Source organism: Pseudophryne corroboree, chromosome 1, assembly GCF_028390025.1.
Source record: "Pseudophryne corroboree isolate aPseCor3 chromosome 1, aPseCor3.hap2, whole genome shotgun sequence".
In the NCBI taxonomy this organism is placed as follows: Eukaryota; Metazoa; Chordata; class Amphibia; order Anura; family Myobatrachidae; genus Pseudophryne; species Pseudophryne corroboree.
In genome coordinates, this window is record NC_086444.1 from 412,863,917 (window position 1) to 412,880,626 (window position 16,710).

Sequence of the window (16,710 nt, forward strand, 5' to 3'; positions counted from 1 at the left end):
TAAAGTTCAGAACATGGGGCCCCCTGTGGTTAACATAACTAAACTGCTTCAGAATATCAAAAAACTTGTTCATAATATTAAGTAAACTAAGTGTTACATTAGTAAGAAGTAGAAGTTTAAGTGTTAAATTAAATTTGTTTACTTCACATTCTGAATAAGTTTACTGATGTTTTGATGCAGTTTAGCTATGCTAACCTCTGGGGGCCCCATGTTCTGAACTTAAACGACTCCCTGCAGCACCATAATGAAAAAGGCTGGTGGCAAACTGACTGACTGAACTTGCAGCTCTACAGACTCAAGCTAAGCAATGCCTGAATGCCAGAACACAGGCAATGACTGTTTCTTCAGGTACAATTACAATTGCAACTCCAGTTATGTCCACTTCATTGGTGAAATCCAGGTAGGGTCTACTTCCTCTTCTGCCATCTTCTGGTGGGCCCCAGTTGCCTCTAGCATTTTCAAATCCTCTTTAGGAGTGATATCTCAACCTGGCATTCCATCACTCTTTATCTTTCTCTCAGGGTCCAGCTAAACATGAGCTGTCATCACCTTCTTCTGATGTGACTGATGTTTCCCATGCCTCCATTTCCTTCATATGAGTGCGTTGTTGTTGAGAGTCCGGTCCAGACAGGGCAACCACCTGCAATTTAGCATCCAGCAAGATCTCAAGTTTTTACTCCACAGGCTTCCTCATCAGGGGATATCCTTTAAATTTCATGGCATACTGGACTACATCTTCTGCTATCCTCTCTTCATTAAAAAGAAGCTCCCTGGCAAAATGTCTAGGAAACTGCCACTTCGAACCCAGTAACACTTTTGTCTTTGTCGTATATTTTTTTTTATTGTGTTCTTTTTCACTATGCTAGTGCCTTCGACAGCAACTGAGTAAATTCTTCCCCTTAAATGTTTATCCAATCACTCTTTTAGAGTACATGTATCCAAATGCCATTGTTTTGGGATGAGAGGTGTCTTCTGTTTTGGTGTTCTAATAATATTTCCCCACCAAATTCTACCACAATCTTTTCCTTCTTTCTTGCCTCTCTCCATACTATTGGTTGGCTACATTGTCTCTCTAGCATCTGCTAGATGACTCTGTGGTCCTGGGGCTGAGAGAAATTGCTGTAATGTGAAGTGTATTATTCTAGTGTGGTGTAGGGTATTGCTATGTTGAAGAGCATAGACCATGTTGAGGTGCATATATCGTTTATTGGTTGCTCAGCTTGCCAGCAGGTAAATAGTAACTATTTTGTTTCCAAACAGGATCCATCCCAGCAGCAAATAAGCTTAAGATATAAGCATGTATTGGCCACTTCATCAACAAATAGTAGAGAGACTGTCTCCCAAATTTCTTGATTGTGATGGCAGTGTTGTACATTCAATACTTTTTCCAGACTATAGGGAAAGTAAGGAAGTAGATCTCATGTGGCTCTGCAATCACCTAGTAGTGGTGTGCAGCATTGCCAGTCTGAAGAAGTGGTTGGAATAGAGCCAAACACTAATGCTATTTGTTACAATGCTTTGCTACCACTCAGTATATGAGGATTGCATTATGCATTTTTGTGTCATTTGTAAACCCTGCACTAATTTTAAAAATTAAATGTATCTGTCTTAGGTGAAGCAATGTTCTAAGCACAAGCAGACGGACATTAGCATTAGACACCGATGCAAATGCCAGGGTGTACAAGCCGTAAGCCTGGCAAGCAATTTGTTTGGTTTGCCTGCATACTTAAAAGTGTCCAATTTGTCCCTACATTTGGCAGTCCAAATTTATCAAATGTGATTACAATTGGTCCAATGTTACGAACTGACTGATAAATCAGCTAACAGGCCAATGCAGTCAACTGATAGGGTTTTCCATCTCATTCAATGAAATACAATTGTTATGGATTTAATGCCATTATCTTCTGCAGCACATTAAGAAGGGCAATTTAACAATTATTAACTGTCAGAATTTAGCGTTCCATGTACTTACCAGCCCCCTGGTCGCTGGTGCTGGGCTTGGAGATCCGACATCATGATTCCAGGTCTAAGTCTCTGCTGTGGTCCAGGATCACTTCTCAAGCCTTCTCTCCTGCGTCTCTGTGTGCCACCCATCCTGGCATCTCCCGGTTAGTTGACGGCAGATGAACCAACAAGGCACCAGTTTCTAACCAGTTAACCATGTCCACCAATGGAAAGCAAGCTAAGGGAAAAAGGTGCATTCTCTAACTCAGAAGTCACCAGAGCAACGTTCGGTTACAGCCTGGACTCTTGTACCAAGCTATTCTGGTTCCAACCTGGATCCCTGTACCAAGCTATCCCTGTTCCACCCTGGATCCCTGTACCAAGCTATTTCGGATTCAAAAAGAAGGTTGTTGATTCTCAAAATATGTGCACAGCGGTCTGTGGGTGGTGCATCTATTTAAAAAAAAGGATGTCACCGTACCCTTAAATAACATTACAACCATAAGGGATGAAGAACTGGCACAATCACTGGCGCTAGGTGCATAAGAAGTGTCAAATATGTTGTTTGCAATGAAAAATAAAAAAAAAATAAGAAATAAAATAATACTGTACAGTCCTTTTGCTGGTTGTCAATCTTTTTCTTGTGTCCTTTTTTTCATAAGAAGCTGTGTTTCAGTCACTCCAAGTATTCAGATGACATTAGAAGAAAATACAAATATAACAATGTGTATTAAAGTCTTTTAAAACATTCCAAGGAATTTTGAAAGGTGGATCAAGAGTCTGAAGAAAGGAAAGCTTTAACTCCAGAAAGTGTGGAACAGCATACCCAACTCACAATAAAGTTGTGGTATCGGCATATATAATGTTATCTTTGATATTCTATTTCTATAGGAAGAGCCACCATCAGAGGAGCCTTTAATACTGGTAGCATACCATAACTCACATAAAGTTAAGCGAGAATATGGTTATAAAGGTATCCTTATGGCAAAAAAGCGGCATAGAATTCCATACCACACTCACAGAAAAGATAACGTTTTCTATTCCTATCTCAGTATCTTTGATCTTTACTCAGATTAGTTTTCTCCACAATACCTCATAGGACATATGGGGATGTTTGATGGAAAAAATGGTGTCAGTCCAAAGCAACTTTGATTAAAAAAGTTTTTCTTTACTAAGTTACCCATAGTTGGGTTTAAATGGTATATACAGAAAGAATATACATAGAAATTGCAGTAAAAATGACAGTAAAAACAGGGCTCCAGAGGCAAAACCATATATCCAAAACAGCAGGTATTTAAAGGTAGAGTGTCCAATCAGGTCATAGCAGAAAATGACCTCACAAATTTGTCAAAGTCTTCAATACTTAGTAAAAATAGCATTAATAGCCTATATTGAAATGGCTGGCGTGTAGTAGTGCCAAGGAACTCCATTATTACTCGACATATTAGGCAAAAAGCTGTGAAGGGACAGTAAAAAGCATTTGCGTTCCACACCTCTCTCCGCGCATCATCTCCGTGGGGTGGAACACACGTGCATTCCATGTCTACACGGTAGTGTTCCATGTCTACACAGCAGTGTGCATCCCACCCACTTCCAGAGCTAAGGTATCTAACTACCCGTCGCTATAGAGACGGAACACAAACAAAGGAGTGGTACGCAAATGTGCCCTACAACCATGCAGCGCCGCTCATCCTTTCGCTCCCGGGGGTGACTTAAGTAAGATATATCCCCTTGATCTTAAAGGCCAATAGTACACTGTCACAATTTGCTGTTAACTTGATTAAAAAAAATTGGAGAAATATAGGAAAATCAATTAAAATACAGGACAATGGGGACTATCATGGATAAAAAAAGTTCCCCACATAGACCACAGTGATTATATGTCATCAAGAGATATTCTCTGGGTGTATATGTGTTAGACACCTACGTCAGGACAGCGGGGCATGTGTCATCCGGGATCAGATGTCCAGAGTGTCCCGGTGATAATCTGACACTGGGCCCACTGATACAATACATGTATAAAATAATGACAATTTGTAATATACAGTAATGATAAATGCAGATGAAACATATGCATCTTTGTGATGTATAACAACAGATAGTACATACATTTAGACTAAAAGCATGTTTCGAAGGTAACTCCTGTCATCAATGATGAAAAAGGTGATTTGTCAGGGATCACTTGAGAAATCAATCATAGTTCTTGACCCATTCAGAATGCATTCATCAATATAGAAGGGCTAGAGAAATTGTAATTACAATTGGGTACTCAAATACATCTCAATTAAAAGAACCATTTGAGTTCGAAATACTTATTCAGGGCATACGGTTTTAATGTCTTATATGAAAAAATATAATTAATTTCAGATTTTGCCAAAACTTTTAATGCATCTTTAAACCTTCTTTTACCAGAGATACCATAAACACTTTCAATATCTGTGGTTGAGCAGCTGTGTGTTTCTTTAAAATGCTGTGATAAAGCATGGGTCTCTAAGACCTTTTTAATATTTCTCAAGTGTCCTCCTAACCTTGTTTTTAGTGCTCATGAAGTTCTTCCTATGTGGAACTTTTGACAAGAGCACTGAATAGCATAGACTATATTTTTTGAATGACAGGTAATAAAGACTTTAATATGTATTTCTTTTTCGTTAATTATGATTTTTTCAAATTCTGTGGTACCTTTATACTTAATATTCTTGCATGCTATGCAACATCCGCATCAGTGGAACCCCTGCGACTTTTGTTGCTAAGGGGTAACAGAAGTCAGGTGGCACTAGAAAGTAGATTTGATCTAAGATTTGGGGCTTTTCTATAGATATGAACATGTTTGTTTGTGATTATTGGACCAATAATTGGATCCATTTTAAAATGCCCTAATGTTTCTTAACTATCATTTAAATATTTTTGTGTTAGAGAACTCAGTAATAAAAGCCCAGGTAAATGTAGAGTCAGCTTTCTTACTTTGCTTGGATTCTAGCAGTTCTTTTCTATCTATTGCACTGACTTTTGTGTTACTTTATCTTCATCATACCCACATGCAATTAATTTTTGTCCCATTTCTATTGCCTGTTTTTTAAATTTGTTTTGGTCTGTGCAGTTCCTTCTCAATCTTTTTATTTGGCCATTGGGTATAGAATTGATTCAAATGTCATGATGGCAGCTATTTGTGGGGATATAGGAACCCGAATCAGTAGGTTTATTGTAATTTTTTTTTATAAATACAGCCATCTTGTACACAGACTGTGATATCAAGGAAATTAATCATTTCTTGATGTGTCTCAAATGGAAGTTTGATATTTTGGGAGTTGGAATTCAAAAGTATATAACATTGTTCTAAAAGATCACTTCCTCCCAAATGAAAAATATATTATCTATGTACCACATATAGGACACTAGGTTCGCTCCATAGGGATTATTCGCCCAGATAGTATCTAGCTTCCATTTACCCATGAATACATTAGTGTAGCTAAGAGCGAAGCTAGTGCCCATTGCGGTACCATTTTTTTAAATCCATTCTTTAAAAGAAAAATATTGTTGGTTAAAATAAAGAGCATACTGTCCAGAAGGAACTGTTGTAGGTTCTTAGGTAAACCAGAAGACTCGAGGAAAAATTTTGAAGCCCCCAGCACCAAGTCAATTATGGTATAAAGAGAGCTAATGTTGGCAGTCACCAAGATGTTTTGGTTCCAACCTGGATCCCTGTACTAAACTATCCCTGTTCCATCCTGGATCCCTGTACCAAGACATTCCAATTCCAGAACAGTACTGAATATCCAAGCTATTTTGATTCCTGCCCGGACCCAGTACTAAAGTTATTCCGGTCTTAGCTGGATCCTGTATCCTGTATCCATTCACTCTAGTTCTGGACTCAGTTTATTGTATTTATTGGAGAACATTTCAACCTTCATCCTGTAGTTCAGAAGATCCAGTATAGTTCCAGCCATACATCCTGTATCTTGTCAGTACTCTAGTCAGGGGTGTAGCGAGGGTGGCTCCAGTGGAGCGCGAGCTCCGGACGCCAAAAAAGTTAGAGGGCGCGCTATCACCTACCATGCCCCCTTTCAGCGGCCCACTGTACTGTCAGCCACAGAGCAGGAACAGGAGAAGCAGAAGGGGCGCACACTAACTCAGACTCAGAACAGGACAGGCCAAAGGCGACAGCAGGAGACTCTGTCTGCTTGGAGCTCTGCCCGGAGCTCTGCCCGCCCTGTCTGCTTGTAGCTGTGCAGTAGGGTTAGTTCTGTGCTGCAGCACCAACCAAAGGAAACTTTCGCCCTGAGCTCCATAAGGTTTAGAACAGGACCTGTCACCAATTTAGGATTTTTAAATATTGTTTCTTTTTAAATGTAACATGCCACCACATCTTGGCTAGGCCCCCAATTCAGTACAGGAGAGGGGGGCGCCAAAACATACCCTTGCTCTAGGCACCATGGCGCCTAGCTACACATCTGACTCTAGTCTTCTGAAGTAATAGTCTCACCTCAAGCTTGAACCATGTCCAAGTATCTTCTAACCATCTCCATTGGTTATGATTCTCTATGAGAAGATATTACACATGCCCATCTAGTTTCCTGCATGCTAAACTGACATCTGAGCCAGACTCAAGATCTCTCCAAACCTGACATTAACATTTATGCAACATGCAGAATACAGGAATAAGGACCCTGGCCACAGTATTTGCAATTCAATGAAAGTTTTAGAATGCACACAGAATATGACCGACAAATGTACATTTATTGGAATGCGGATTTTTTTAATGAAACTAGAGAGAACAAGATATTTCATAGATCTTATCTAATAATGCTGATATACTAATCGTTATAGAAAATGATTTTTTTTCTATTCTACAGCTAGACAATATATTACTAGATGAATCTGAAATCTAAAGTATGGTATAAATAAAACTGTGTACTGTAATATCAAATACAGTAGGGATGGCCCAATTGCCACTAGTCTATGATATTGCATTAAAATATATGTTTTACCTGTTTCTAGTTGATTCAAAATAATAGAGTTGTAAAAAAATATATATAATTAAAGTTACAAAAATTAAAATATCCCTAAACATAGAATTCGACGGCAGATAAGAACCACTTGGTCCATCTAGTCTGCCCTACCCCCTTTTTTTTTACCATATTTTTATTTCAAACCTTATTTGATCCTTATTTCTTTGTAAGGATATCCTTATGTCTATCCCATGCATGTTTAAATTGCTCTTAGCCTCTACCACCTCTGATGGGAGGCTATTGAACTTGTCCACTATCCTTTCTGTGAAGTAATTTTTCCTCAAATTTCCCCTGAACCTCCCTCCTCTAGTCTCAGTGCATGTCCTTGTGTCCTATTGCTTCTCTTCATTTAAAGACTGTTTACCTCCTGGACTTTGTTAAAACCCTTGCTGTATTTGAAAGTTTCTATCATGTCCCCTTCTCTGCTCCAAACTATACATATTGAGAATTTTTAGTCTTTCCGGTTAGGGGCTGGCTGGCAACTTTCAGCCTGGAGGGCAGACTCAAGCAACTGGCCCAGCTTTTCACAGGGAATGCAATGCAAAAATGGCCCCAGAACACTAAAATTGCACTGGCCCGGGGGGCAGATGGCACCCTGCCCCCCTGCCCAGCCAGCACCTGTTCCAGGTGCGTTTTGTGATGTAGGCCGTGCACCAATTTAGTTGCCCTTCTTTGTACAGTCTCTAATGTATTAATATCCTTTTGAAGCCTAATAATCCCTGTAACCTAATATTTATTAGAATAGGTTGGGCAGATTTAAAATGTGGAAATAGATTTGCAGTATAGTAGTGTATGGGGCTGTCCTAGCTTAATTCTAAATGTCAGTGTAAAAATAAAACTGTCCAGGTGGTGTTCAGAAGTGGACGTAGTCAGAGTAGCTACTGCAACTTATTCGCAGCTGCTACTGTGTCTTATGTTAATGCCACAGACTTCACTCCGCCACCATAAGCCTACCTCACAGAAGACACCACCAAAAAGAGATTCTCCAGAAAAATAAGTAAACCTTCCTTATCCAAATGCACCCCATCGGGCCGGTACAGATGATAACGGAATCTGATCCACTTATGCGGTACCACGGCACTACCATTAGCCAGAACCCATTTAGCCACAGCTGAGTTAAGCTTCCTGGCCTCGTCAATGGCCCAACAATCAGCCACTCCACGCCAGAACAACCTGGGCACAACAAAAGACCACACCAAAGTGCAGGACAGCCACGCCTTCCTGACAAGCATCAAATCCTCCATAATGACGCAACTCCAATGTAGACCCCTTCCAAAGATCATTACCACCTAGGTGAAACACTAAAACTGCACGCAAACCATGCTGCATCACATTATGCAAATGTTAATGTTAACAAGTAAGTAATACCGGAGGATTTGCCAAAAGAAAAAATTCGGTATATGCACAATACTGTGCAATAGTAGACAAGCTTCCAGCCAATTGAAGCAGCATCAAGACACAAGAGAATCTGTAAAACAAACAAAGGGAGGAGGTGGAAGAAACGGGAAGGGGGGGGGGGGGGGGGGGGGTGAAGGGAACTCACAAATAACTTGACTGGAGTTAAAACTTAAAACTGCTGAGGGACATAGGATTGGAGCCAATTAGCTGAATCAGGATGTAATTAAGCCGAATTAAGTCAGTTCAGGTAAAAAAATCATAAAACCCTCCGGACCCCTGCTGCCAGCAGCAGTATGTATCTAATCCCTGGGTAGGAAGGACATGGGAAGACAAACAGACAAATGAAGTGAACAATCAGCAAAACAACATGAACAATAAACTTAGAAAATCAATGTAACAGATCAGGCCTAATGTAGCGTTTATAACTGCCCGATTTTCAACGGCCTAAAGCCTTAATCGCCCCAACCGAAAACCCAGCAGCCGCGGCCGACGTGGCAGCCCCTATCCAAAAGGAATGAGTACCGAAGTCCCGAGGTGAGAGGCCTAAACCGGCAAGGCAACAAATCAGCATCCAGCTAAACTGATACTTAGTAAGCGGCGAGCCATCATAATGCAACAGCCAGGAACCTTCCGAGGAAGGGCGGACCAAAACTGCCACCGGACAGACGTCCAGGGAAACTGAGGGTACCAAGGGAACCCATTTTCCCCTGCACATCTGATCGGTCTTAGAGTGACGCATTCTACACCACAGCGGCTCATCACCTACACGCACATCGGAACGGAGCATCATTACGTCCTCCCGTTTGGACTTCCGGAAACCTGGAAAGCGCCATGGTATGCCATAGAAAAAGCTAACTGAAATAACAGGGCCTCGAAAGCCGACAAAGTGATGTCAGCAACAGCCCCGAGAACAGACGGGAGAAGGGACGCATCGATGAGGTGCCTACTATCTGGCGCAACCGCAACTATCCAAGCCCAACCTTTCATGGCCTTCACGAGTAAAAAATTTTTGTAAAGTCGGGCATTCCCTTCAACTTCACAAAAATTGAAATACCCTAGATCTTCCAGAAACAAAAATAAAATAAAAAAAAACATCGTCCGATGTCCACTCATACCTGCAAGCCCCCGATCACGGGCTAATGCCTCCCATTCAGCCCAAGCCTAATGGAAATTCCGGAGGGTACTCAGGGCGATGGAATGCTCTGCTAGCCCCTCCAAGCTGGCTCGATAACCTGCCAAACATAAGAAGGGCAGAGCACCCCACCAACATCAGCATCCGGGGCAAGTGCCCGGAATCTCTCCAATTGAAACCGAGAGAGCGCATCGGCCACCTCGTTACCAACCACGGAACATGTTGCGCCCTAAACAGCACATTGTAGCGCAAACAGGTCAGGACCAGCTGCACTAAAATGCGCAACACCATCAGCAACTTAGCCCGTTGATTATTAATCGCATGCACCACGCCCAGATTATCACACCTGAACAAGATGCTACGATTGCAAAGATGCACACCCCAAACTTCCTTGGCCACAATGATGGGGAACAACTCCAAGAGCAAAAGGTCTTTAGTCAAACCACCATCGAATCAGCGCGCGATGCACCACACTGCGCAATGACCTCGTGCAGCTTGGCCACCTTATCCTGTGGCAATCAGCAACAAACCCACGCCGTGTCAATTTGAATCCCCAAGAATGATAAGCAAGAGAGAGGACCATCCGTCTTATCATCCGCTATCGGCACTCCGAAATGACAGAAAAGCACGCGCAAGCTGAACAAAAGGTAGAACCAGCTGGATCCTCACAAAGAAAATAATCCAGGTAATGGGCAATCCCATAGCCACCCAAAGAAAACTCCACGTACCACTGCAGGAAGGTGCTGAACGTATAAAAAAACCACACAGGAATTAGAACATCCCATAGACAAGCACTTGTCTATGAAATATTCCTCACCAATCTGAAAACCCATATATCTAAATGAGTCGAGGTGCAATGAAAGCAGACGGAAAGCTGATTCAACATCGATCTTAGCCATGAGGGCCCCAGGACCGTAATTCCTCACCAGACAGAGAGCATCGTCAAATGATTGGTAGACCACCGATCAGTGCTCGGTAGGTTTGGCATCGTTAACCGACGAGCCCAGTGGGTAAGACAAATGTTGAATGAGCCTAAACTTCCCTGGCACATTTTTAGGAACAACACCCACCGGAGAAATAACTAGATTCTCTGTGGGGACTGCGAGAAAGGGCCCGCCATGTGCCTTAGCTGAATCTCCTTATCAGCCTTGCCGCGCAAAACATCAGGGAAAGAACGGGTGGACAGCAGGTTCCTGTGAGCCCCCACACAAATGTCACCCTGGACCGGCAACCGAAAACCAAAATGAAAACCATCAAACAGAAAATCTGCATCCTCTCTGTTGCAATACCACCCCAGCCATTTGCGCATGGCCTCAACACAGACCAGGATGGGGGCTCTACTTAACAGAGGCAACGGTCGCAGGTTTTCCTGGCGCAGGATTCACAGCCCTAGTGGCTGGGCGACTAGCCCGAAAGCAAGTGGCAACGGGATGGGACCTGCCACAGCGCAAGCAAAGGTGTTGAAAACGACACCGTTGGCCAAGGGGGCAGGTGGAATTATTAAAGACAAAGCATTTGCCTTTTGCAGGGGCTAGCACCTGGGAACGTCCGGATACCCCAAAATGCCGCGCGAGGGAGCTTCCGAGAATGCACACGAAACACCAGGAGCCGACTGCGGAGTATCCAGGCCAGCCCGAGAACCATCGAGACCATTTGACTATCAGCAGAGCAGGAAACTGCAGGACCTGGTATAGACAGACAGTGTTTTTACTTTTTACAAGAGTGTTTTAATTGTAGCACTCTACTTGATAAAGGCATCGCAGTACGCCGAAACGTGTTGTATAGAGTGCAGTTACTGTCCATTTCCCATCAACATTGTGTTGGATTACCCGGGTATCATCTTCCCACTCCTGTTTTTAGGACATTCATGAGGAACCTATGGTCACTTCAGTAAAATAAGGGATCGTAAAAGAAAATGTGCAAGTTCCTGCAATATTCATGTAAGCACACATGTGAGCATCCATTAATATTATCCAGACACCTTGGGTGTGGAACGCTTGCTGAGGGATCCTTCTGATGCATGCTGGGGAGAGGACTTATCACCTTCCTGTTTCCTACACATTTTGGATTTTTTGATTGGACTCATTCATACAGTCTTACACATTGTTGTTTTTTGTATATTTTTTTTCCTGTATACAACGATTTACTGAGGAGTACATCTGTATACTATGAAGAATTTGAGGACATTGGGAAGCGCAAAGTGAGACGTAAACCTTTTGTTTGTCCATCCTTCACTACCTCCTGGGCCCTAGTAACATGCAGCCACACCTGCACATCCTTGCACCCAAAATCCATCACCGGTATGCAGTCCTGCTTCCGCCTGAACTGCTCATTATACACACGCCAATCCACACCTTTGTACCTACACTGCATGCCGTGGTTCATGTGAATGTACCTAAGTATGTTCATATGCTCGTCAGGCCGATCCTCCAGATAACAAGCGGCAAACACACAAAAACCAGCCAACCAATTATCATATGATTTAAAGGCCTCGACACCAATACCATCTTTCGCTCTAGCATCCTTAAAATCCTTCTTCGCTTTATTGGTCAAAACAAACATATCCACTAAATCCCCCTTTTGAATCTTCCTATGACAGCTCTTGCGAAGCCCGCGCAACACCGCAGTATAGTCGCAATGCACCACTCCTAGCAAGTTACGGTGCTTCCTTTCCCTCTGGGAAATGTCAGCAACTTGCCCGCGCTTAGGTGGTCATTCCGAGTTGTTCGCTAGCTGTATTCGGTCGCTGCAAAGCAATCAGGCAAAAAAATGGCAATTCTGCGCATGCGTGTGCAGCGCAATGCGCATGCGCGACGTACTTTCACAACAGCCGATGCAGTTTCACACATGGTCTAGCGATGTTTTTCAATCGCACTGCTGGCCGCAGCGTGTCAGATACAAACGCAGGCGTGCCTGTGGAAACAGGGTGTGTTCGTGACGTCAAAACAGGAACTAAACAGTCTGAAGTGTTCGCAAGCTAGGAGTAGGTCTGGAGCTACTCAGAAACTGCACAATATTTTTTTGTAGCAGCGCTGCGATCCTTTCATTCGCACTTCTGCCTTGCTAAGATACATTCCCAGAAGGCGGCGGCTTAGCGTTTGCATGGCTGCTAAAAGCAGCTAGCGAGCGAACAACTCGGAATGAGGGTCTTAATACGCTTTGCGCATCTCCCCGCCTCCCATTTAGTATATTTAGCTGAGCGCTTATGCGCCTGGGCAACACTGCTAATGGAGACCCGAGAGAAGAGGAGGAGAAAGAAGAGGAAGACAGGCTAGACCCAGAACGGGAAGAGGAGGAAGAGCCTGAAACTTGCACAACAGACTCCCCAGACTCCTCACCTGACGGTCCAGGCTGATCCCCCATCGATAACGATCCATCCTCATCGCTGGCACGGACACTCAGATCCACATCCACCCCGACATCTGAAAAAAAAAGAATCAACCGACCCTGGAGCCCCAGAGCCGGGCAGCCGGGAAGGATGCAACATAGTGGGAGAGGAGCCAAACCCAGCAGATGCAGGCGCCACACCTCCAAGTCAGGCCACGGCTGAACCCATATCACTAAAAGCCTGCAGAAACTGAGCAACACTGTGGTCAGCACCCCCAAAAACAGGCTGAATGCCACACCTAGCCCGCACGGGACCACTAGATCCTGGCGCAGCATGCAACGTCAAGGGAGTGAGCACCGAAGCCATGGAGGAAAGGTCAGCAGACAAAGCCGAGGGGTCAAAAACAGCCGCAGGAGCCCCAGCAGCATCACCATACTGGGAACCTACACCACGCCTGCCAGCCCAACGGCCCCACCCATCACGCCTAGCAGAGGGGTTAAACAAAGCAGGGTCTGCCACACCAGCCGCAAGCGAGCGGCTACCCCCTGAGGGCCGACTGCAGACATCAGGGCCACCAGCAGTATCCAAGCGAAGCCCCCTTACAGGATGCCCCAGGGGACTCTCAGGGCAGCTAACCGCACCTGTAGCCCTGTCACGGCTCTGCCGCCCCCCCTCCCCCTTGAAATGGCCACCAGCTGCAGAGCCCTGGCCCTCTAAAAGACCACAGCTCCCATCTAAGCTATGTGCACTGGCAGTGACATGGGAGCTATCCCCACCAACCTGCAGGGGGCTCCCATGCCTGCCAGAGCCTGTGTGGACCCACGGGAGTGCGTGCCAGAGCTGCCAGGGAACGGGAGGCAGCAGTCCAAGACCCGGTCCCAGCACCTGCCTTGCTGCTGCGGCCTGCAGGCCAACCCGCCACAGTCCCGGTTCCTGCTGCACCAGCTGTAGAGGTGCAGGTGGGAACCATCACACCCGCGACCACCCTCGCCCGCGATGAACACGTGCTCGCGGGCTCAGAGATGGCAGCGCGGCATGGAGGAGGTGCGGGCAGAGCAGGCCAAGAAAGGACTGCACCACTGCCCGGCCCCGAGTGGAAATGAGCTGGGGCACGGGGAGAGCGGTGAGGATGAGGAAGGTTGGCCATGACAAAGGCAGGAGGAACAAGGGGGGGGGGAGGTGAAGTAAGCAGCTGGCAACCACAAAGGGGGAGATGGGAGCACCAGACAGCAAAAGGCACAGCAATGTTAGCTGATTTATTTAACTAAGGGAACACTACAGTGCAGTGAGTGTCAAGAATACAAGCCAAAAACCAGGTCCTAATGACATGCAGCAGCACACACTAGACACTCACCCACTTAAGACCAGAAGAAAGAGGCTGACTCCTCCTCCAGCTAGTCCTAATGAATGAAACTGCCTCTTCTATCCCTGTATCCCTATTGGAAAATACTATCACCTGATACCAAAAATGCCATTCCCAGCCTCAGATGTTTAATGCTCTCCGTTCCTATTTAGTCACTACGCTCTTCAAAACAAAGACATGGTTCATATGTGGCACTACAAGTAATGGTATGCAGTGCAGTCCATGACAATGCTGTCGTTTGTAGTTCTATAAATGGCAGCATGCAAAAAAAAAAGTCAGCTGTCAGTGCATGTGCCACAACTGCTTTATTTATATTTTAATATGTCTGGCCAGGTATGACATGAGGATCCCAATGCTATTAAACATTGGGCCAATACTCTCTAGGTGCTGAGCTCGATCAATAGTTCTGCAGAGTTGCACTAAACTTTTGCACAATGGAAGAGATAAAACCGGATATTTACCATCTGGGTTCACCATGTGATTTGGCAATTTAGGGATTTACAAACCGCAACATATCAGATACAGTTATATAATGAGGATTAAAACCATGTGCCCTAGGCAGTGCTCAAATAATAAGCTATTAATTAATTTACATACTTTGTTCATGTCTGATCACCTACTGAACTCCTAATGCTTTAAACTGCAGCGTATACGACTTTTGTCTTGATATTTTTTGTTAACACACACAACTTGCTCCTGACACAATCGTGCACACCCACAAACATACAGAAAGTTTAATAATGCAAGTATTCTAATGGGTTCAGTATGATTTACCAGTGGCCAGGATGCTGGCTGTCAATATACCGACAACGGCATCCCGGCTGCCAGTATGCCAGCAGCAGGAGGGGGGGGCCGCAAAGAGTCCCATTGCTGGCTCGCTGCGCTCGCCAAGCTGCCGACTCGGTGGTTTTCGGTTCTATTCCCACTGTTTGGGTATCGTGGACACCCATGAGTGAGAATAGCCCTATTGCGCTGGTATTCCGGCTGCCGGCTTTGCCAGCTGTCGGGATTCTGGCATCGGTATCCTGAACCCAGGGATCCTGACAGCTGGCAAATTAAATGTATACCATTCTAATTAGAGATGAGCGGGTTCGGTTCCTCGGGATCCGAACCCCCCCGAACTTCGCCCATTTTACACGGTTCCGAGGCAGCCTCGGATCTTCCCGCCTTGCTCGGTTAACCAGAACGCGCCCGAACGTCATCATCCCGCTGTTGGATTCTCGCGAGATTCGTATTCTATATAAGGAGCCGCGCGTCGCCGCCATTTTCACTCGAGCATTGGAGATTGAACGGAGAGGACGTGGCAGCGTTCTCTCCCTGAAAAGCTCCGTAATCTGTGCTCAGTGTGCTGCAAATATCTGTGCTCAGTGTGCTGCAAATAATCTGTGCTCAGTGTGCTGAAAATATCTACGTTCTCTGCCTAAAAACGCTCCATATCTGTGCTCAGTGTGCTGCAAATATCTGATCAGTGTGCTGCATTGTGGGGACTAGCGACCACCAGTAGAAGTATATACATGATGTGGCCATTCACTGGTACCTGGTGACATAACGTAAACTGGATTCCCCCACAATGTAACTTTATATCTGTCACCTATATACATGATGTGGTCATTCACTGGTACCTGGTGACATAACGTATACTGGATTCCCCCACAATGTAACTTTATATCTGTCACCTATATACATGATGTGGTCATTCACTTGTACCTGGTGACAGAACGTATTCTGGATTCCCTCACAATGTAACTTTATATCTGTCACCTATATACATGATGTGGCCATTCACTGGTACCTGGTGACAGAACGTATACTGGATTCCCCCACAATGTAACTTTATATCTGTCACCTATATACATGATATGGTCATTCACTGGTACCTGGTGACAGAACGTATACTGGATTCCCTCACAATGTAACTTTATATCTGTCACCTATATACATGATGTGGCCATTCACTGATACTTGGTGACAGAACGTATACTGGATTCCCCCACAATGTAACTTTATATCTGTCATCTATATACATGATGTGGTCATTCACTGGTACCTGGTGACAGAACCTATACTGGATTACCCCACAATATAACTTTATATCTGTCACCTATATACATGATGTGGTCATTCACTGGTACCTAGTGACAGAACGTATTCTGGATTCCCTCACAATGTAACTTTATATCTGTCACCTATATACATGATGTGGTCATTCACTGGTACCTGGTGACAGAACGTATACTGGATTCCACCACAATGTAACTTTATATCTGTCACCTATATACACGATGTGGTCATTCACTGGTACCTGGTGACAGAACGTATACTGGATTCCCTCACAATCTAACTTTATATCTGTCACCTATATACATGATGTGGTCATTCACTGGTACCTGGTGAAAGAACGTATACTGGATTCCCTCACAATGTAACTTTATATCTGTCACCTATATACATGATGTGGTCATTCACTGGTACCTGGTGACAGAACGTATACTGGATTCCCTCACAATGTAACTTATATCTGTCACCTATATACATGATG